The 24,444-nt window shown below is 37.7% G+C and overlaps 1 long non-coding RNA gene across 1 annotated transcript in view; it reads left to right on the top strand.

Moving 5' to 3' along the window:
* The window catches only part of LOC116586343, a 205,727-nt gene that overhangs the window by 102,600 nt on the left and 78,683 nt on the right, over positions 1 to 24,444 (top strand). The gene's annotated exons all lie outside the window — the stretch shown is intronic.

The raw sequence follows: 24,444 nt of genomic DNA, 5'->3' as shown, positions 1-24,444 counted from the left end.
ATAAGTGAAACTGAAACAAAAAGTTTTATTTACTCTTTATTATATTTTTAAATTTTTCTTACTCTTAATTGACTTAATCATTTTTTAATAATAAGAGCACCACTATATTCAATTAATTATGCCTACTTGTATATATAATGTGTTTATTTATGTATAAGTGAAATGAATGACAGCAATGATACAAGGGAGGAGAAGGAGGAAATAGGATTATTCTGTAATTGTAACATAGTTGCATTATCCATGAAGTTGTTTGAAAGTGGACTTGAATTAGATGTGAATATGTACTGAAACTCTAGGTCACTAAGCAAAAGTAAAAGAAAGAAATATAATTGTTTCACTGAGACAAGAAAATGGAATCATAAAATACTCAAAATCACAAAAGGCAGAAGAGTAGAAAACAAAAATAGGAAAAAAGAATAAGAGCATCAAATAGAAAAGAGTAATAAATATGCTGTTTATACAACTATATCAGTAATCACTTCAAACATCTAAGTACACTAATTAAAAGATAGATATTGTAAGAATGGATCAAAATGCCATACCCACCTATATGTTGACTGTAAGAAGCCCACTTTAAATATACATTAGATTAAATTAGGTTAAAGGTAAATGGATGGAGATACACATATCATGGTAACACTAATCAGAATAAACCAGGAGTAGCTATGCTAACTTCCTTTTCTCTGATATCTGCTCTGCATGAAATTATCAGAGATAAAGAGAGTATACGTGATGATTGTCTTAATTCCCTAAGAAGACATAATGATTCTTGATGTGTCTATACCGAAAAACAGACTTATCAGCAGGCTCAAAATATGTTGGGCAAAAACTAATAGAAGTAGAAAATAAAATAAATGAATCCATTTCCACAATTGGATACATTAAGACCCCTCTATCAACAATGCACAGATCTAGGAGACAGACTTATCAATGAAGACACAGTTGAACTCAACACCACCAACTATAGACTAGATATAATTGACATCTATTGATTATTTCATATAACAACAGCAGAACACACATTCTTCTCATACTCAACAGGAAACTTTGGCCAAGATAGACCACAATTTGGGTCATAAAATATACCTTAACAAATCTGGAAGATTGGAAATTATATAATGTCTGCTTTCAGACTCTATTAGAATTAAACTAGATCAATAACAGAAAGACAGCTGGAAGAATATCAAAATACTTGGAAATTAAACAACACACTTTTAAATAATACACAGGTCAAAGGAGAAATTGCAAGAGAAACTTTTAAAATATTTTTTGCTAAATTAAAATGAACATAACACTTACCAAAATTTGTGTGGCAGCAAAAACAGTGCATGGAAGGAAATTCATAGCAATGTATAGAATACATATTACAAAAGAAGAAAGATCTAAAACCAATAAACCAGGTTTCCATTCTTGGAAACTAGAAAGGGAAGAGCAAATTAATCCCAAAGTAGCAAAAGAAAAGAATAAGAAAAATTAGAGCAGACATCTCTAATTAAATTTAAAGCAGGAAATCAATTGAGAAAAATCAAAACCAGAAGTTGGTTCCTTGAGAAGACCGGTACAACTGGTAAGCTGCTAGTCAAGCTAAGGAAAAAAAAAAAAAAAGAGGACACATATTGCTAACGAAAGAAATGAAAGAGGGGCCATCGCTATGGATTCCATGGACAGTAAAAGGATTAAAAGGAATATTATGAACAACTCTATGCCCACAAATCTGATAAGCTAGATCAGATGGACCGATTCCTTAAAAGACACAATCTACCCAAACTCACAGAAGAAGAAATAGACAATTTGAATAGGCCCATATCCATTAAAGAAACTGAATCAATAATTAATGACCTTCAAAGAATAGAAAGTACCAGCCCAAACTGGTTCACTGGTGAATTATATCAAACATTCAAGGAAGAAATTATACCAGTTCTTTACATTTACAGTGTTTGCAAAAAATAGAAGTAGAGGGAATATTTTTCATTCTAAGGCCAATTACCCTAATACCTAAACCAGACAAAAAGGGAAACCACAGACCAATATTTTTCATGAACATAAGAGCAAAAATCCTCAACAATGCATACTAGGAAGTCAAATCTAACAATGTATAAAAAGAATTATGTGCCACAACCATGTGAGGTTTATTCCAGGTATGCAAGCCTGATTCAACCTGCCTAGAGGGCCACTGTTAAAGCTGTGTGTGTGTGTGTGTGTGTGCGCGCGCACACGCCTGTTTCTTAGAGGCTCATGCATTCTACTTGATTGAAGACTGCAATCCATGGGACAGGAATGAGGATAAGGGAGCAAAGCTGGAAAGGAGAGATTTCTAACCCAAAGGTATTATCTAGCTGAGGGCAGCTACATGTTGTTCACTGCTACATCTCTCAGGATCACCCTATAAGAAGCCCTATAAACTGCTTCTGGGGATCTCCCTTCAGCAGTTCCTAGAGCAAGAGATGGGGTGAAGCCAAGAGGATGTGAAGGGAAACATGTGTGGTGAAGAATCCTAGGCACAGTTTATAGTTTTTCAAACATGTATACTGCCTTAAAGATATAAACAAACATTATGCATACTGTTGTGCAACTTTTTTCACTTACTATTGATATTAGAGAGCCCTTTTTGGCACATTTCATTCTTCTACAGAGTACAGAGTAAAAGGAGAAGTTATTTTATTTTAGAGGATAATACATTTGGGGGGTTATATGGTATTTTAACTTTCCCCTTGTTTGTTTTGACAAATAATGACACATTTATTATGTACACTAGTCTCTAACTTCATTTAAGTCTAGGGTAGCTTGGTGTCACATCACTGAACTTTTAATGTTTACTCAACAGGTTTGCATTTAATTATTTAAAAGATGACATATTGACATATGTTTCTGATTTGCCAGTATTTTATTTTCTGTATTTCTGGGGAAAGAAAACAACCTAGTTATTTCAACTCAGAAGACCATTGCTATGATTGTGCTTATGAAGTTAAAATGCTAAAAGGTTAACCAAAACTCCTAAAAGATAACGTCAAAGCTCTATTATAAAATGAATGTCTAGTATTTTATTGATCTTGTCCTCTTGACTTTATATTGACCAGTTTCTCTCCTTAGTCATATTCTGCCCTGCTTCTGATATTGACTTGAAGGAAGGAAGGGCGAGAAGGTGAAAGGTGGTTTTTTTGACCAATACCAGATTAATCAATTTAGTTTTACAAATGGCTGGACTTCCTTGTGAGTTCAGCTCCTTTTTTGAATGGGATATCCAAACTACCTCTGTGTTCCCACCTAGAGAGTCAGTCTAATTCATACTGGGGGAGCAATCTAGACTTGCCAGCTACTGAGTTAGCAATCTTCCCTGTGTTCCTCCTCTGGACACAGCTCCACCACAAGGAGAACTGGACCTGCTTCATATCTTTTTGAACTGAGGAAAGACCCGTGGTTACTTTACAGAGTTGAAGTTTCAGCAAAGGGAAAGTGGTTTTGCAGGCAGATAAAAGATGGCCAAGAGATCAGACTTTCCTCTGGCCTCTCACTAAAGGAGACTGACCTTAAGGGGAGGTGGTAAACAGGGAGTTAGTAGATCTTTCCTTTGCCAAATATTCCTAGGCAGAAAAACAAATCACGAATCATGGCACATCATTTTTCCCTTTATCCTCACCGAAAGTAGAAAAAACTTCTCAGCAAAAATGTTAGCATTTGGCCCTCAGGCAAGCAGTGTGAAATTTCATGGGCTTCTTTTCAGTATACCAGTCATTTCTGCAAGCCCAATTGCTGTTGCAGTTCAAGTTTAAGGCCAATGTGAAGCAAGGGAGTTTAAGGAAAATCTAAGACAAAGACTGAAGACAAAAATTTGGCGATACAGAAAAAATGAAACAAGATGGGATCGGGAGGGAGACAAGCCATAAGAGAATCTCACAAAATAAACTGAGGGCTGGGCAGGGGGAGTAGGGAGAGGGAGGTGGGGTTATGAACATTGGGGAAGATATGTGCTATGGTGAGTGCTGTGAAGTGTGTAAACCTGGCAATTCACAGACCTGTATCCCTGGAGCTAATAATACATTATATGTTAATAAAAAATTTTTAAAAATGGTGATAGAGTGAAAGGAGGGAAATTGCCTTGACTAGAAACAGCCTTTTCCTTCAGAAAATATTTAAGGGTGAGAAAGGGGGTTATCTATACCTTTGTGTTCTTAGTCCTTTTATACAAATTCATTCCATTTCACAGTAAACCTCTGGAAACAAAATGTTCCTTATTACTTGACTGGAGTGCATTCAGATCTGTATGTTGGATTTGGCCACGGCTGCTCCCTTAGGACAAATAGTTCTAAGTGAAGAGCAATATATTCAATGTCATGGGTGTCAGGTACATGCAGGGTATAAAAGATGAAAAACAAATGTTTGCTTTTATTATTCTGAATTGTAGAGAGAGGATCATTTAAATCAGAGTAGCCTCACTGAGAACTGAATTTCGATAAAACCGTCGTAAAGACAACTCTGTTCTTTATTTTGTTCCTCAAAAATTTTTAAAAGTGTATTTGATTTCCATAGCCTGGGTATGATAAACAGTGTGTCAGAATTTTGGTTATAAGATATTAAGATAAAAAGCAGAGAAATGTTCGTTTTTGTGACTCCAAAAAGCACTACCTCAGAAATTAATGAAACTATATCATAGGAAAAAGATAACAAAAACAGAATTACCAAGTTTGTCAGTTATAGAGGGAAACATTACATTTGTCCAATTATTTGGGTGTCTTTAGGTTTCTTTTGTGTTCTGCCACTGAATAAATACACACTACATAGATATACTATAAATATATATATATGCACACATATGTATACACATACACACCAGGGTGTATTTATGTGACAATGAGGAGGATTAATATCAGAAGACCTTGGTTTAAATTCCAGCTAACCTACTTAGGAACTTTGTTTTGTTTTTTGTTTTGTTTTGTTTTGTTTTTTAAAGATTTTTTTAACTTATTTGAGAGAGACAGAGAGAGCATGAGCAGGGGGAGGGGCAGTGGCAGAGGAACAAGCAGACTCCCTACTGACCATGGAGCCCTACTTTGGGCTCAATCTTGGGACCCTGAGATCATGACCTGAGCCAAAGTCAGAGACCTAACAGACTGAGGCACACGGGCTCCCCCTGCTAGGAGTTTCATAACAATATTCCAGGCCCACGTCCTCTCTAAGCCTCAGTTTCCTTCCACATAGAATGATAAACATAGGCTTTTAGCCTTTTGCCTTTGTCTTAGAGGACTATTATAAGGATTACATAGATAATATGTAGTGTGCTAGTGAGAAGGTTGGTCTCTAAAGTCAGAAATTTGGGTCTACTTCCAGTTTCTTTATTTACTACTGTGTAACTTTGACAAGTTACAGAACCTTTCTGTGCTTCAATTTCCTCATCAGTAAGATGGAATAATGATGGCTGCCCTTCCTAAGATTTAACTTATTTAATATTTGCATGTGTTTATGGCCTAGGACCTAGGGAAGTTCAATACCTGCTAGTTGTATCTATCTTCACTTGCATGGTCACCACCATCAATATAAAAAGCACTCAGCAATGTGCTTGGAATGGAGTAGGTGTGCATTGTGTATTTGCTGAATAACTCAGACAATTCTTACATTTGAATTTTTTTAAGTGAGATATACCTTTCTTATTCTTTGTCCTGAATTGATTAGATATTTGGGAGAGCCATAGACATATTAGTTTGCCCTCCAGTGAAATATCTCCATGATCCTTATGTCTGGCTCTCTTGGCCATATATTCCCAATAGAGTGCAAACCAAGACAACCTTTTGAAATGATATAAATTCAGTTAACTAAAAAACCACATCACCCTATTCAGTGGAGGTTAATGAAATTAATCTTTTCAATATTGCCTTCTCCCTAATGTAAAGTATTATTGGCTTCTCGTTTTCTTAACCGAGATCTGAATATAAATTGTTACAAAAAGGTTCTTAAGCTCTTGAATTGTTCAGATAGGACACTGTCCTTGCATCAGATTCTATAGAATCTTTCTGATGGTTACGTTTTTCTTGCCTCTAGGGAGTCAGCTTTTGTTTTTACAAGTTTACCACATTTGTGCTGAAAGAGATTATAAAAAGCAGGAAAAATAATTCATGGTAAAAGCTCTCTACAAAAGGTGAACCCATTTATCTTCCAAGTCATAATGAGCTAGTTTGAGAAAGGCCTTTGAACTTGCTTCTGGCAAGTGGAAACATTAACTAGCCCGATTTGAGAAGCGCTTTTGAACTTCTGGCAAGTGGAAACATCAGTGCCAACAAATCATCAGAGAAGCTCAGGTCAAAAGTGCAGAAGCCAGAAAGTATTTCCATCCATGTTTCAGAAAGATTAACGTATCTGCATGAGCTATCATGTTTATGCATATTTTAGCCAATTTTCAAGGAGGTTTCATATTCAGGAATGGATAAAGATGATTCTAGTATTGCCCAAAGCAATATTTTTTCAAACTGCTGCTTGCAACCCATTAGTAGGTCATAAAAGCAATTTAGTGGGTCCTACCAGCATTTCAAAACAATGACATAGACTATAATAAACAGAAAATATTAGAGGGCATCCAGTAGCAAGAAGAAGTATTATTTGGGAAACTTCTACTTCAGGTGTGTTTGCAGGATCCCAGTGTAAAATGTCCCTTTTACTGTGAGTTATAGTCAGAAAAGCAGAAAAGCATTGGTCTGGGGGCTTGTGGGTTCCAGCTGGGTTTGGATAAAGATGAAGAGACAGGGGGCTTTGCATCTGAAGTCTGAGCCAGAGAAACTCTGCAGAATTAAATTGTTTCTAGCCCATCCTCCCCAAATCAGGATAACACAGTATAGGGACAAGAAGGCGATTGGATCAGTTATCTTGTGTCATTTGCCTTGGGTAGATCAATTCTAGTAGTTATAAAATCCTTTATTCAATTTCTGTCTTTAGCACCAGCTAGTGTGTTCTCTAACAGGCCAAGGGGGATTTGAAAATCACATTAAGACTGGTGTGTGTCTACCCGCCACATTTTCTTTTGCTTTCGAAACTGCTGCAAGAAATTCATTGTTTTGGTGGATACAGAGGCTTGCATTGTCTTGCAGCTTATATATTTACTTAAGCTTTCCGGTAAATCCTATAAATGTTATCTACACTTGCCTTTGCCCTAATTACTCCTCATTTATTCATGAAATGAGAATCACTTGACATTAATGTTAGCCACTCATTTCAAACAATTGAAGTTTGAAATATCAGCTTAACGAAAACCAATTTAAGGTAACTCCACACCCAACTCATTTAGTGCACATTAGCTAACTTGTAAACTTCTCTAAAGGAAGTAAATGTTGGCTGGCTGATAACCACTACTCCTTCTTGCATTTTATAAAGAGCTATAAAATATACGTGTGTTGATTTGTATGCGTTTGGCATGTGGCAGTTTCAATTTTTGTTCAAACATGAACTCAAATTCCTCAAATTCCTCAAAAGATACTATATTATTCAAAAGTGGTGCTGCCCCCAAAGAACTCTCTGTGATAATGGAAAAGTTCTACATCTAGATTGTCCATATGGTAGCAGCTAGCCGCACATGACTTGTATTTGAGATGTGGCCACTGTGACAAAGAAAATGAATTTTTAAATTTTTTATTTTGATTACTTTAACTAGAAATTTAAATAGCTCCATCTGTCAAGGGGCTAAGATAGTGGACAGCACAGTTCTAGGGTCTTTAATTTTCATGTTAATTCAAAACAAATGAAAATCTCTTTTTGGTCAACACCCTAAAATAAAATTACTCAGTGATGGTAGGGTAACTTTTTGTCCCATCTTGTCACTCTTTTCAAGTCCTTTCTCTTGTGTGCACCTCATAATGCTGTTTTACACAGAGTAGATACTAAATAAATATTGGCCTTTATTGTTCTTATTATTGTTATTATTATACATTTACCACTTACCTTTGACCCTGAATTCATCCTTAAAAGTGAAGTTTAACAGAATGTTCTAAGGATCCCTTGCAATGAATTCAAATACAAGACATCATTACCGGCAGTGTTTTTTTAAAAACTGCAGATCGAAATATATCAGTCATTCATGAAGCAGTTTAGTGACATAGAAACATTGTTATATGAATTCTGTTTGAGTCACTAAGAATTACAACTGAAGTCTGCTTTACGAAATATTTCTAAAGTAACATATGGTTGGTGCCTGGTGGATAAATTGTTTTTAATTTACATGGGCAACACTTTTCACTCCTCTGGGCTTAAGTGTATTGATTTACTGAATAGGGATTGGATTAAACCAGTTATCACAGACAAAATGCCTACAGGATCCTAATGATGTCTCAACAAATGAAATCTGCTAAGTACAAGACAGTAAGGTAGAGAGGAAACTGTCAAAGTTCAGAATTTATGACCCATCTGAAGAAAACAACGTGCTCCACTCCAACCAATTTTATCCTTATGCATATTTGGATCCTGTGTTCCTAAGTGCTTTAGTTTTCCTAGATAAAGCAAAAATTTTGATTTTTATACATGTCAAAACTAAATCCATTGAAAAAAATAATGTGTCAAGTGGATTTTAAGATATGTGAATTATATTTTGGTAAAACTGGTAAACAAACTAATGTGTGGGCCTAAGGGTCCTATTTTTCAATTTCTGGATGATTTGATCTTTAAGATTCTTTCTCGTGTTGCTACTCTGGCCTTTCTACCCTCTCTGCAGATGTCTTTCTTGAAAATTTTGGCAGAGTTTGTATCTGAAGTATGCTTCAAGGAGGGACTTTTCCAAAAGAAGATAGCTAATGCAGCAATGATTCTTTGCATTCAGGCCCATGCAATAAAAATTTAGATAATCCAGTCAACAAAGAAATAAGAAATATAAACCCAGTAAATGAAAAAACTAAAGTAAGAAGCCAATAAAAATTTTTTTCATATAAAACAGTAAGGTGAGGAAAAAAAAAATCCAGATGAACAAGTAGCATAAAGAAAAGAAGAAAAAAAGATAAAATACTCTAATTATTATGTACCCCTTCAGTATTTTTTGAGGATTCACCTATTCCAAAAATCTTACTCTTTTTATGAAGACCAAAATGAATATGAATTTATATTTGTTTGGAAACCGATGGTATTCTACATATATTAAATCATGAATAATAGGTAATGTCAAACCAGAGCTTCAATAACCAATTTCTAAGAAGGTGAGGACAAAAATCAGCTAAGATGGGGCTTTTAACCCAATCCTGGAACACCCTTTACTTTAGACTTCATTTGAGCGCTCCAAATACATGTATGGCAATCACATCTGGAAAAGAATAAAACGGCACCTTTGGACTCTAATCAAAACCAGAAATGGGAGCACGGAACCAAAGCCAAATTTGGGCGTCAAAAGAGATTCTTCCTGCTGTCTGTTTCATGTCAGCTGGATGTTTTTCACTCCCTTTCATATCAGTTCTAGCCCAGCCAACGTACCAAAAAACATTTTATTCACACAACAGATGGAACTTAAGTCATTTCTTTAAATGATCAGAAAACATTATTAAGTAGCGAGTAAAGCAGAGCTATGAATTCAAGTTCTGACCAGTACCTGTAGAGCTGTTCTTTTGTGGAGTATCACCATGTTCATCTGATTGAAACCTAAGCTCAAGTCTGTTAATTTTTTCAGTCCTTTTTCCAGCTATCCTTCATCTTTATGAGCATAAATGGACTATGTTATCTTTTGAAAAGTCTTGAGATAAAGTTGTCATTATTTGCCACAGTCTGTAAAGAGTTAAAAGAGAGAAAAAGAAGAAGGTATCTTAAAAGTATAAAGATGGAGAACATCTTCAGTGTCAGAATCAGAAATTCTTAAATCTAGGGGTGCCTGGGTGGCTCAGTAGGTTAAGCTTCTGCCTTCAGCTCGGGTTGTGATCCCAGGGTCCTGGGATCGAGCCCCGAATAGAGCTCTCTTCTCAGCATGGAGCTTGCTTCCCCCTCTCTCTCTGCCTGTCTCTCTGCCTACTGGTGATCTGTCTGTCAAATAAGTAAATAAATCTTAAAAAAAAAGAAAAAAAGAAAAAAAGAAACTCTTAAATCTAAATAATATGCTAGGATTAAAACTATTAGGAACAGCAAAAGATGGCCATATTTTCCGCGTAGGTCTTTAAGTTTTTCAACTCAATTATATATATATAATGTTCAGTTAGATGCCTGGCATGCTTGTCCATGTTAATGAACATACTCTGGACAAAAACATGATCCTTATTCTTGCATGTGTTATCTTTTTAACTCACTTAAAATTCACATTTTGTATACAAGCAAACATTAAAAAAAAAAAAAAAAAAAAAAAAAAAAAAGATGAGAATGGACCATAGGATCTTTAGAAGGCCAGAAAAAAGAAATATCCTGGGGACTTAACCTGAAGGGAATTCATGTGGTCCAGGCTCTGAAGGACAAGGACAAGGAAGGACAAGGAAGGACAAGGAAGCTGAGCGCAGGCAGGTAGAGGTATTTGCATAAAGATCCTGGGCCTGGAATTGAAACAGTTTCCCCACTCCCCATCTGATACTCTGTTTAAGTTATATGCTGAACCTATAAAAATCGTATCTTTAAACTTTTTTTTTATTTATATGAGAGAGAGAGAGAGAAAGCATGGGTGGTAGGGAGGGCAAAGAAGACGACAAGGAGACTCCATGCTGAGCTCAGAGCCTGATTGCAGGTCTTGATCCCAGGACCCTGGGATCCTGATCTGAGCAGAAGGCAGATGCTTAACCAATTGAGCCACCCTGACATCCCTGTATAAATCTCATTTTATTTATTGTTTCTCCTGATTCCAGTTTATATTTCACACCTATTTTACCTGGTTCACAGGACTTTGTGATTCAGAATAATAAATCTCAAGAATGTTTACTATCTATGTTTCAAAGGAAGAAAAAGTGTTAAGAAGTGTAAATCCCTCTCCCTCCTAGAAATAGGCTTGTGTGTTTTCTGAGGCTGCCCTGGGTTCTAAGGATAGATCCAGGTGCTAGGTCCGGCCCCTGTCCCTGTTCCCTGCTGACCTTACAGAGGAAAGAAATGCCATGTGTCCCTGAATGCATGAAGTCATGGGGGTTGGAAGACACAACATTAATTAAATATCACTGAAAAAGAAAAACGACTTCCAGCTAATGTACTGGTGTTGCATTAAGAGCAGACGTGTTGCCTACATGAATCCCTCATACAGCCCTAGTTTGTTCTTTTTCTTTTTGATATGCTGGGGCCTCGGCTCCTATCCTTGCCTTCAGCCACAGCCCTTGGCTTGTGAAAGAGAGAATTCTCTTTTGCACATGACCGTGACAAAAATGTCACAAAGCTCCAATTGCTTGCAAGCATCATCCTTTCTTAGGTCCCATAAAGGGATGCTTTTCAAACTTTAAGGAGCCCATGCAGTCAGATCTCTTTCAAATGAAGATTCTGATTTAGTAGGTCAGACATGGAGCCCGAGAGTGTGCATTTCTAACAAGGGCCCCGGTGATGACCAGGCTGCTGTGGGTGGACCAACCATGGGAGGAATGAGACCATAAAAGGAGGGCTTTGCAAGAACATAGAGAATTGTGGGTTTTCCTCAAATAATGAATAAATGCTTCCCTAAAATCAGATTATATTCCACTGCTCAGCATAAATAACTGTTTCAATGACAGTCATGTCCTCAGATCAACAATAATGATAGGACATCATTGATTATAAGACATGTCGGTGGTGTAAAAATGTACGTATCAGAACAAATGAAATATAGTAACTGAAAGATCAATCACTGACTTAGTACAAGTGCCAGGCATATGCGGAGGCAGGTTAGCAGACAATTCCAGCCCAAACCTGCACAGGTCAGGTGGAACATATGTGGAAGGGAGACCCAACCCCATCTTTGAGGTGGCAGGTTGGCAGTAGGAAAAATGGCTTTGTTGGGGGAAAAAACATAATACATATTGTTCATAGACTTAGAACCTGGAAACTATTTTTCCCCCTTTCTGTATTTACTAGTTGGCCTAAATGAAGATCTGGAAGGGTATTTTTCAACAGGTGTCCTTATTTTTCCACAGAGGCAATGCTGACATACTGCAGAGGGCTACAAATAGCTCTAGACATAACAAATCATGGTCCTGGTCCTGGAAACTAGGACAAGCCAGGACTTAATTTCTTAAAAAATATACAGGAGTTTAAAATTTTCCTCCCTGGGATGAAAATTGGGCATGACAAAACATGCAATTAGTGACCAGAGTTACTGATGTTCTGCTTGAGGTGTTAATGAAGCAATTGCTTAGTGGCTTCCAGAAATATCCTGCTCTCTGCAGTGTTCCAACTTTTCCAAGGAAGCTGAATTTCTATTTTCCATTTGAGATCAACCTGTGAGTGATGGATTTTAAAATTTTAAAAACAAAGTACAATTGCATAACAAAATGAGAGATTAAAAAAAGCCTCATTGGCTTTGAACCTATGTGAATTTAAGAAAAACATAGTCACAGAGATAAAGGCAACCTATTTTTAAAACAAATTTTCTTTTCTAAATGTGTTAAGTATATAAATGTGTATGTATGTATAATGGTTATACATACATATGTATCACCTTGAGTAACTCTGTATTTAAGACTTTTAGGATAGCCTTATAAATATTACATCTTTAGTTACCTTAAATATATTTTGGTGAAAATCGATGACTATAATTTTATGAAAATTATCCTAATTCACCTTATCTTTCTAAGAATGTTTGCATAATTATTTCCATCCCTTAAATAACTGTCTGACACATTAAACTTAGCATATGTATTGGTAGTCAAACTGGTTTCTGAAAGGTAAGTCACGGGGCACCTGGGTACCTCAGTTGGTTAAGTGAAAGATTGGTTTCAGCTCAGGTTGCAATCTTGCGGTTGTGGGATCGAGTCCCACGTCAGGCTCTCTGCTCAGTGTGGAGTCTGCTTCAGATTCTCTCCCCCTCTTCCTCTCACCCATGTTCTCTCTCTCTCAAATAAATAAATAAAATCTTTAAATAAAATCTTTAAAATTAAAAAGAAAAGGTAAATCACTACAGAGCCAAAAACAAAAACAGATTGGTTGCCATTTTTTTTTAAATAGGAAGAATGTCCAGATTTTAGTTAAAGTATGTTTTCAAAGAGTTCATAGGAGAACTTAAAATACGATTCTTATGGGTTGCCTTATGCATGTTCATTGAAAGCAAATGCTATAACCATATATGTTTTCTTAATAAAAGACAGAAATAATAGGTGACGTAGTTTCCACTGTCACTTTCTGGTAAGAGGCGTTGGCTACCTGCTTAACATCCCTAGGTAAGAATTACTCATTTCCTCTGACATCTTCCAATGCTCTTCTGAACTTCAAGTGACGTAATCTGTTGCTGCAGTAACTTCTCCAAGTGTGTCAAAAGACTACAAGTCAAAGAAATTCAGCTCTGACTTTGATTTGCCATGACCTAGAGCTCATTCTCCATGCCTGCCAATGCTCTAGTTTTGAAAGCATCTATGTGAGGTTGCCAACCAGAGAGCCATTAAAATATATTAAGTAATCATTCATCTCCCTCAATATCCAAGCCGCACATATTTGCTTTATGCTGAGATCAAAAGGTATTCTAACTGGAGAAACTGCAAATTATTTCAGATAGCAGAGGGTTTGTTTTTTGTTTTGTTGTTGTTGTTGTTGTTGTTTACTAAATGTCCTACCTTTCCTTAACAAGTTAAGTGGGCAATAATTAGATATCTAGAAAACAGCAAATAATAGAAAAGCCAAATTGTATTTTAAAAAATTGAGGTATAATTGACACGCAGCATTATATTAGTTTCAGGTGTGAAACAATGATTCAATATTTGTATATACTGTGAAATGATCACAATAGGTCTAGTTAACATTTGTCACCATATGTATTTACAGATATTTTTTCCTGTGATGAGAACTCTTAAGACCCCACTCTCTTAGCAACTCTCAGATACGCAATATGGTATTGTTAACCATAGTCACCATGCTGTATATTACATCTCAATTCCTTTTTTATAACTGGAAGTTTGTACCCATTGACCCCCTCCATCCATTTCTGTAGAAGAGATGGCTAGAGTTGCAGTACTGTGACTATAAAGGGCAGACCAAGAGCATCAATCTTGGTCCTGACATTCTTGGACTACTGGGCCAGCCCTGGGTTACCTATCTCCATAATGTTCCATGTTGGGAGGAGGGAAGAAAACTATCCTGTTTAAGCTGCTTTATTTAGATTTTCTGTTACGTGCAGTGAAACTTCATTAACCAGTAAAATAGTCTATCCAAAGTCAAAGTCCATCTCAAATCCCAACTCCTTTATGATGTTCTCTTTCCAACTAATTTTTCAGTTGGGTCAAAAATGATCTCTCCTTCCTTTGAATTCTTATATAACTCTTTTGATACTTAATTCTGATTTGCAAATTTAACATTGCTTGTCCCTTCTTAGACCCTCAACTCATTTCTGAAACAGGATTGTAAACTATGTGAAGGCAGGAACAATGTCCTATGTTTACCAGTGAGGTTGATAGTGTGATGTGCTTAGAGATATTTGCTGACTGTGTTACAGATATTTGTTGATGTAAAACACATATTTAAAAAAAAAAAGATTATTTCCCCTACCAAGTTTTTTTATGGTCTGAAAAATGGATAGGTGAATTAAATTACATTTATGTATGGTAACAAATGTGAAGGACAGAACATTCCAAGAGTTTTGAGTTAGAAAGCTCTTTTTGCTGTTGTGTATGTTTTTGAAAGACCATATACATGGGTATTTCATCATTTACATGCTAAGAATAAATAATGGCTGAACCTGCCTTCTGCTTCCCACAGCAGAGCATGCTAATTTATTTTACTCTATAGTTACATCAAATAAAGATGAAGTATCCTTTGGGTACAGGTAGATTGAATATATCTTTCCTATGTCGTTCAGCCATAGGAATTTTATCAAAGCTAAGTTGAAAATATATTTGAGGGATATATGTGGGTGTTTTTATCTCCTGTCTTTTATTTTTATGAAGTCAGCCTCATAAGAGCTCTGTTGGCATGGAGTCTAGAACTTCATTCAATAGGATAATAAATGCTCAATTATTCCAGAGAGTCTGATGCTATATTTCTCAGATGCTATGACAATGCATCACTTTACAAACAAAGATGAATTATTTTCCTGTAAGTAACACTGGTAGATAGAGATAGAATAATGGAGCTGTACAGGAGATCAAGAAATCATTAGAGTCAGTCACCAGCAGCCTGCCAAATGATGTTTAGAGCCCTTGGAAAATGGAGAGTCTACAACTTGCTTTCTAGCCATTGTTTGAAACTTGGCATCTCTAATTTCTAATTCCAAGTGTTTTTTAATGCAAGGGCATTCCTGTTCTCCATGTTTGATGCGTTTTCCATCCTCATAGCTCCTAATACCTTCATACACATGGATTCTAATAAGGTAGATTAGGTTACAATAATGAATAGATCCACACATGTATATTGGTTCAAACACAATAAGCTTGTTTCTCATTTATGAAATAGTCTAAAGCTGGTGTTTCTTACAATGCAGTGACTCCATTCCACCTGGTGACTTGAATACCCAGGCTCATTTTTATATTGTGGTCCCATCATCTTCATCATGTGGGAAGGAGAGTAGTGGAGTAAGTCAGGGGTCACCACCCCAATCATTCAAAAGGAGAAAATATTTGGAAGAGAGTGCAAGTGGGAGGCCTGAATAGATTATGCCTGGAAACCACCTATATCACTTGCATTCTTTCATATAGCCACATCTATATGGGAGCCTTAGAAATAAAGTTGGGCATCTCCAGGATAAAATCAAAATGGATTTTGGTAAAAACTAAGTTTTTGTCACATGAATTTTGTTTTCTCATGTCATTGAGGAACCATTCATTAATTCAATAAATGTTGAAGAGTCCCTACCCTTTATTGCGTATAATCTAGTTGGGGAGAAATGTATTAATTACATAGTCACAACAAGATATGATTATAAACTGAGACAAGCACATGAAGGTAAACTACAGAGTTTTCTGAGAGTGTATAACAGGATATCTGACCTAGGGGTGGGGGCCAATGACACGTGTCGAAGGGGACACCTGATCTGTCATCTGAAGAATAAATGAGCTTTAAGTATTTTTTCCTTTTATTTGTTCTGAAATAGCGTTCTCTCTTTTTTGGGAAGAGTTATTTCTGATTTGTAATAATGGAGAGGTGATATAGACAATGTTACTTATTGACAATAGGTACTTATTTATATCTACTATTACATGGCTCTCATTGCACAATTTCACAATAGGTAACCAGTATGTATACATACCTGGTACCCTGCCTCATGTTTCAACCAACTGCCATTACCAAAGATCCAACAGATGAGTCTTAAACCCATTTGGAAAAAGAACTGGGGTCAGCTTACCTCAAGTGATGAACGTTACTAGAAAGATTCAGAAGAAAGTAAGGAAGTATTGGACAGTCTCATAATCAGTATAGCCATGTTTTATAGTAAATGGGAAAATCATTTAGAACACAGTACTCTAGTCTGCCTTCCCCATGACTCTTCTCTCATTTGTTTTCTGTCTCTCTTTCTACTTAGGCTCCCCCGCCAACTCCTTTCTCCCATCTTCCCCACAGCTTCTCCTAAACAGGGTTTCTGGCTGCCACTTTCTTTGTGCCTCTTGACTTTTAGGTTCTTGCAGCACCTGTGTCTGCCGATCCCTCTGCTAGCTCTGTCATTTGGGATGTTTCATCATCATTGTCCTCTCCTGGGGACAAAGAATTTGGAAACATTAGTCACTGTTCCCTGGCCAGCCCATAGGTGGCTACCTTAGGCTCGGGGACAACCTCACGTGGAATCAGTTCTGTGTGGCCCTGGTGAAGCATGTCTACGGCTCATAATACAGAGTATGAGGATTCATTTTCAGGTATGGCCGAGATGGACCAGATTTACTCTCCCACCTGAAAAAAAATTTTTTTAAATAAGCACAATATATGAAATAACAGTTTTTAGACGCTAACCATCTGTGGGTAAAGGACAGTGAATCCTGATGGAGGCAAACCCTACAACTGACACATTTAACCCTCTGGAGAGAGTAAAACAGCTGAGGGAGAGTGGACCCCAGGCAGAGCCCAGTGGTCGCCCTCAGGTGGGGCCATGGAACTGGGAATCTACACTCAAGAGCTGATCATTTTATAGGCTTCATGCTTATCTACAAAGTGAATGAGATCATTATCAGAGGCACAAACAGAGGAAATACGATTTTTACCAGGAATCCAAGCAACATTACCAACCAAGCCCCACCAAAGGTGAGCTCCATTGCACACCTTTTCTCCTGTCTGCCTACCCTTCCCTCCCACTCCCACGAGTCCTCAGTCCATCATTTTACCTCACAGGTAACCTGTTTTATTTTCTAACTTTTCTCAGGTCCCCCTTCTCTAGTAGTGCCCTGATTAACATGGAGTTTTCTGCATATTTTAGGTCAACCACCCTCCACTCTTCATGTTTTGTTTTTTCAATCACATGTCATTATCTTACACTTTATTTAAACATTTTTAAATTTTTTATTTACGTCTTTTTTTTTTTTTTAAATTTCCCTTAAGTGAGGAGCCCTTTCTGTTCTGTTCAACTGTTTCACTGGAACTTAAACAATGTGAATATAAAAAATGAAATATAATAAAATTGTGGGTGAAGGGAAGAAAAGAAGGAAGGTGCTTGCAATATGGCATAATAAGCCACTGGCAGTTTAAACTCCCTGGGTGTGTTTGAATTTTAAAATAAAAAGTTACATTTTAAAAATGAGGTTCTTATAGGAATTTGTGAGGGAGGTGAGGGACTGGTCCCATAGGCTCTCTGCTCAGAACCATAAAAAGAAGTGCCAATGACCAGTGATGGCCAATTTCTGTGAGAAGTTACCTCTTCCTAATAGTTCTCATTTTTCCAATATTTAAAGTCCCTCAGACTGAGGAAATAGGTGTCTTTAGTACACGAAAGTTAGCTTGCATTTATTTTACTAATAAAATCATTGAAACAAAGAGAAGCTGGAATCCATTGGCAGAGATCCATGAAACACTGGAGATCTTGGGGCTTTACCAAAGTTGGAACAAGATGTAGGGGCAGGAAGAAAGGGAAACTTGGGGATTTCTAGTCTCAGGAATAAGAATTAAAGCTTAAAACCCTAAGTTTCTTCCATTCCTTCATATGAGAAGCAGACTTCAAGCCACAACTAGAAAGACTTTGATAAAATTCAGGATGTTTTTTATTTCCCTACATTTATGTCCGGTTTGTTATTCATAAGGATTTTCAATAAAAGTTGCGTAATGGAAAAATTATGTTGGCTTGTCTTGATGGTGCAAGGAAGGAGGATCTGGAGAGTCTGCCTTACTCTACATGGAGTGTTAGGCATAGGGAAAGAGACAGAGGTGAAAACTTGAAGGACCTAAAGGGTAAACATACCTCCCAAGAGAAAAAGAGAGGTCAAGGAGAACCACTCTGGAGGCTGTTTGGACTGAACTTCGGGAAGACTCAAGAGGGACTACATGCTTGCAGTCATTTCCACCACTACCCTTAACCTAGAGTGGGGGAGAATGGGGCATCTAGTTTGATCACTGGTGACTCAGTTGTTGGCCTAAATGCAGATCCCCTGGCCTACACCAAACACAATAAATCACACCCTGGAGGCATGTGTAGGAATACAAATTTTCCATTGGGGAGATGTTGTTAGAAGGCTACAGGCTTAATTATAAGATAAATACGTTCCAAGGATCTAAGGTATAGCATAGTTGCTATGCTTAACAATATTGTGTACCTGAAAGTTGCTAAGAGAGTAAAGCTTCAATGTTTTCACCACACACATACACACACACACACACACACACACACACACACACACACAAGGTAGCTATGTGAGGTGATGGATGTGTTAACCAAGCTTACTGTGGTAATCATTTCATAATGCATATGTATATCAAATCATCACAGTGTATACCTTACCCTTACACAATGGTCTATGTCAGTTACATCTCAATAAAGCCTGGAGGGGGGCATAAATAAATAAGTCAGTCCACTAATGATTCTAATGCACACCAAAGTTTGTATCCAGGTCCTAGAGAACAAATAAAAGTAATTAACCAGTTATCCATGAAACTACTTCACTGGTACTCAGCCTCTGGCATTGATAGCACTCACGACTTCAGTGTGTGCATAGGAATGATAGTCTAATTTGAAGTGGCAGGGATCTCCATAACACACTTGGTCATGGTGGTGGACAAGTGAGATGATTTTCTCTGCAGGGTCATCCAGAGGTTTTTCTGGAACTGAAGTCCCATCCTGAATAAATCTCACAAAAGATATGACAAAAACCACGGCAAGGAATGGGTCTGCCAATCTGGTCCCCTTGACAACAGGAAAGAATAAACAAGAAGCCACTCTTCTGAGATAAAATGTGAAAATTGTAGCAGGATCTTTTGATGCTATGTAAGGCTATGTATGTCAAATCTTAAAACTGACTCTGAACCTGGCCCTGGGCATTTACACTGGCTCCAAGAACAATAATTATTTCCTGCCAACTATAGTTCTTGGGGCCTCAGACAGTTTGTTGTGTTTTTTTTTTCTTTTTCTTTTTCTAATTAAAGGACTAGAAAGACCACAAATGAGATTTATTTCCTTTATAACTCACATAATGTATTCCAATTCCAAATGCCACTCTCCAACTGTGGCAGGAACAGGCTTGTCAGTCCTGAGATTTTTCTGTGAACATCTCTTTGTTTCTGACTAGCAGCGTGGAGACCTAGGGACAGAGCAAGGAAAATAACTGCTAAGAGATCAACTAATCTGTTGACGCACGTGTCCACCTTCCAGGTTTTTCTCTGACCTTTCACAGCGTTCCTTAGGGAAGCTGTTCAAGTTATAATTATTGCACTGTGCTTATGCCTCCATTTTAAACCAGTTTTAAAAAAGCTTCCTTTTGACAAGGCAGAATACGTTATTTTCAGATTTTCTAAAACATATGGCAATTTTGTTCAGACCAGTGATATGAAATTATGTCTTGTTTCACTTAAAGAGAGAGGAGGTAGGGTGGGGGATCCATCAAACATTGGCAAGGATATGGAGCGAGTTATTTCTTTTAAGTTCTATCTCAGTTGTTCCTCTTGCTTCAGAGAAAAACAATCAAACCTTCATGGTATGCTAACATCTCCCATAGCAAAAGGGCTTAAAGCAAAAGAAAAAAAATTAACCTATGATCTCTCTCTAGCTCTTTTCCATAAGAACCAAAACAGTGTTGGGCAGACTGTGTAAGCTAATGGGTTGTAGACTGCTCACCGGAAGAAGCTTTAAAGATTGTAGCGACTTCTCTTCAGATTACTAAAGTGATCACTGAGAACCGAAAAACAAGTTGCTTCCCCATGTTCGCACCATTATTTAATGGCTGAGCGAGGACCAGAACCCAGATTCTCTGAAGATTTATCCTGTACTTCAGCTATCTCCTCAAAATTAAAATGTAAATAAAAAGCTCTCTTTCTGGGAGGCAACGCTGTGCCAAACAAAGAAGGAACACTTGGGAGTCTGCTGCGTCTGAGTGTAGATTCTGACTTCGTTAGTAGCTACAAAAGAAAGTTATGTAAGCTCTCTGAGTCCCAGTCTCCTTCCCTGAAAATGAAGATGTAACTTAGTGCCCACAGTGGCTTACTCAACAAACACATGAGTAGCTACTTGGAGCCAATCACTGTTCTGAAGCACTGGAAATGCGGCAGTGAAAAAGATGAAAACTCCCTCGCGCTATCATGGATTTTGTATTTCAGTGGGCACATGGGGACAATAAATGAATCAACGTGTCAAAAATTTAGCACATCAGATAGTGATAGGAACTCTGGAGAGAAATAGAGAATGGGAATAGAGATTACCAGATCAGAGGGGGTAGAGGCATGTGAGTACGTGGTATTGTAAATAAGGTAGTCTGGAAAGGCTTTATTGATAGAAGGACAGTCCAGGAGACGTGTGAAAAAGGGGAGGAATAATGAAGTTGAAGAAAAACAGCAAGCCAAATGCCCTGGAGACAAACTGAACTCAGGCTATTGGAGTGACCATGCAGAGGTTCTGTGGCCAGAGAGAAGGGAATGTAATGCAAGTGGGTGAGAGGCCTGGGGCCTGAAAGACATCCTCTATGGGCTATAGCCACTGTATGCAGTTTGGCTTCCATTTTAAATAAGATGGAAAGCAACCACAGTGCTCTGAGCAGGGGAGTGACAGAACTGGACTTCTGTTTTAGAAGGACACCCCTGGTTCCTGTGTTGGAATAAACTTTAAAGGCAGCAATGGTAGAAGCCAGGGGACCAGATAAGATAATACCCCCCAGAAAGAGATGATAAACAAAAAAGATCAGATTTTAGGGGCACCTGGGTAGCTCAGTGGGTCAAGCCGCTGCCTTCAGCTCAGGTCATAATCTCAGGTCCTGGGATTGAGCCCTGCATCGGGCTCTTTGCTCAGTGGGAAGCCTGCTTCTCTCTCTCTCTCTCTCTCTCTCTCTCTGTCTGCCTGACTCTCTGCCTACTTGTGATCTTTCTCTGTCAAATAAATAAATAAAATCTTTTTAAAAAATCAGATTTGGGATAGAATTTGAAGAAAGACTCAACAGATTAGACTGAGAGAGAAAGAGGTGAGTCATACATGAATCTAAGACGCTTTGACCCCACTTTTACCAGGATGTAACAGAACGTGGGAGACACAGGTGTAAGGGAGAGTATGGATTCTAGACAAGTTAATTTTGAGATGGCTACTGGCCATCGAGAAGGAGACAGCAGGCACCGAGACACCTGGAGGTGGAGTTCAGGGCAGAAGGTCTACGTTGGAGAGTTATCAGCCTCCATGAGACTGGCAGAACTCTTTGTTGGGGGAGGTGAGAGTGCGTGGTTGTGTAATAACCGGACTGAGTCCCAGGATACAACATTTAGAGATTGGGGAGATGTGTAAGACAGGAGAAAGGAAGCTGACTAGTAGGGAGCAGAGAGATGGCAGGTGGAACAGGAGTGTATACTAAGCCAGAAATCAAGAGAAGAATGCCTTTCTAGTAGGAGAGAGAGTGTCTGGTGTCACTGATGGGTCAAATAAGACAAGGCCTAGGAAATAACCATTGATTTTAGCTAAACAAAGACGATGTGTGGAATGATGGAAGCAAAAGCCTAAATGGAGTGTGTCCAAAGCTAATGGTAAGCTTGGGGAAAAAAATTAACAAATTAATAGCAAAATGAACAAAATTGAACATTAGAGAACTCACAGAAAAAGAAAAACATGTATCCAACAAAACACAAAACATACAAAACACAAAACATGCTCAACTTCACTTATAATAAGGCAAATGTAAAATTACTATCTAATGTGAAATTATATTCCAATTCAACCAGCACATTTTAGCACTCTAGAAAATAATCTGCAATTAATATGGGAAAGTAAACATGCATGAATATGATTTAAAAAAAAAAAAAAGCTGACTTTTGTGAGAATTTCCATCCAGAGAATTTATTATATTTCAGTGAGGGGAGTGGCCTTTGGAACTGCCGAGGTCTGAATTCTGGATCTTCTCCTTGTTGCTGGGTCTCTGTGACTTCAGCTACCTCACTGTAAATGGGTCTTTGACTTGTATCATCCATTAGGGTTGCAAAGACCTTAGAATAATGCCTGCCTCATAGCAACAACGATAGACAACATTTACTGGGTGTTTAATATGCACGAGGCATTATTCTAAGTACTTCACATTTCTTTCCTTTTCTTCATAGCAACACTGAAAGTAGGCCAAGACACCAAGACATTAAGGAACTTTCCTACATAACACAGTTTATCAGTAAAGGAATCATGGTACACAGAGACTGAGCTCTTAGCTACTACACTATGCTGTATCAAATAATGAGAAAAAAACTCATCTTGCCAAATATCATATATTGCAAGGTAACAGCAAAACAGTATAGCATTGCTACCATATTTGATCTGTATGACAATACAGAAAATCTAGAAATATACTTAGTCCTATAGAATGATTATGTAATAATTTCACGTTAAATAAAGCAAGATCCTCAAAACAATAGGAAAGGCTTATACTGATCTGATTGATAGCCATGATCTGTATTTAACACGGTTCTCAAATAAAAGTCAAATAGCCATGAACACGTGAATTTATCAAAATCAGTGAGTTATTTATCTAGGTTCATTGCATTTAGCAAAATGGCACTTTGCCAATTCACTTATTTCCCAAACTAGTCATGATCTAGATATCCTAGGTTAAAGAGGCTGAATTTAGTTTACACAAGGGTTGGTCTATATTTTAGAAGTATCAGTATATAGATAAGGTATCAGCTTGCTAGGGCTGCTGTAATAAAAAATACTACAAACTGAGTGGCTTAATCAACAGAAATTTATTGTCTTAACGGCTCTAGACCAGAAGCTCAAAATCCAGGTGCCCCCAGGGTCGTTTCCTTGTGAGGGCTACGATGGAAGGATGTATTCTAGGCCTCTCTCCTTGGCTTGTAGATGACAATCTTTTCTCTGCTGTTCCACATCATCTCTCTATGTGTGGCTGTGTTCAAATTTCCACCTTTTAGAAGGACATCAGTCACATTATACTAGGGTCCTCCTTAATGACCTTCTTTTAACTTCTTTAATCACCTCCCATAAAAACCTTACCTCCAAATAAGGTCACATTCTGAGGTACTGACTGAGGGTTATAACTCCAACATTTCTTTTTGGACAGGAGTCACCTCATAATACTTAATATTTGAGTGTAAGACATAGTAGCCACAAGACCCCTTCAGAGGCTGTTGGGTTGGCCTCCATGATACCTTTTAAAGCAGGTTCCAGTTAACCATGTATATATAATCCTTTTGGAGGATTAGTTAAGGTATCTTTAAAACCCCAGCACAACATTCTTCTGGATGACATCAAAGAGTCCCTTGCTCATTTTGCACAAAGGCAAACTGTGTGGAGATGAACAGAAGACATTTCTTGGGCCTGGCCCAATATTTCTACAGTTGTATAAGAACCACCTTAGTGTTTCACAAATTCCATAGCATGAAACATGCAAGCAATCAAATATACTACACACTCCTTCACAACAACAAGGAAATCCTAACGGGAAACAAGCACCTTACATGCAAGGCAGGAGGAAATGGTTTAGGGAAACAAAGATTGGGTGTGGACAAGAATCAGTGGAAATACGAAATGAGGGTGAAATCTCTGCCCCATAATCCCCAGATGTGTGGTGTCACTGTCCTAGAGCCAGCCTTGCCACACCCCCAAAACTAAACAACCCAACTCCTCACCCTGCCTGATGGATTATCAAAAGTGGTGGGCACAGATACTCATCTCTTTATCATCTACGGTAGAATTGGGGGCCATCAGCCTCATCCCTTAGTCCCCCTCCTTTTATTTGATCAGCAGGCATTCACATTATCATTTTCAAAATTTACCGCCCATTTCTCTGCCTCCCCACTGTTGTCACGTTTATCCAA

The sequence above is a fragment of the Mustela erminea genome, chromosome 3 (assembly GCF_009829155.1).
Source record: "Mustela erminea isolate mMusErm1 chromosome 3, mMusErm1.Pri, whole genome shotgun sequence".
In the NCBI taxonomy this organism is placed as follows: domain Eukaryota; kingdom Metazoa; phylum Chordata; class Mammalia; order Carnivora; family Mustelidae; genus Mustela; species Mustela erminea.
This window is presented reverse-complemented; position numbering and strand designations above follow the sequence as displayed.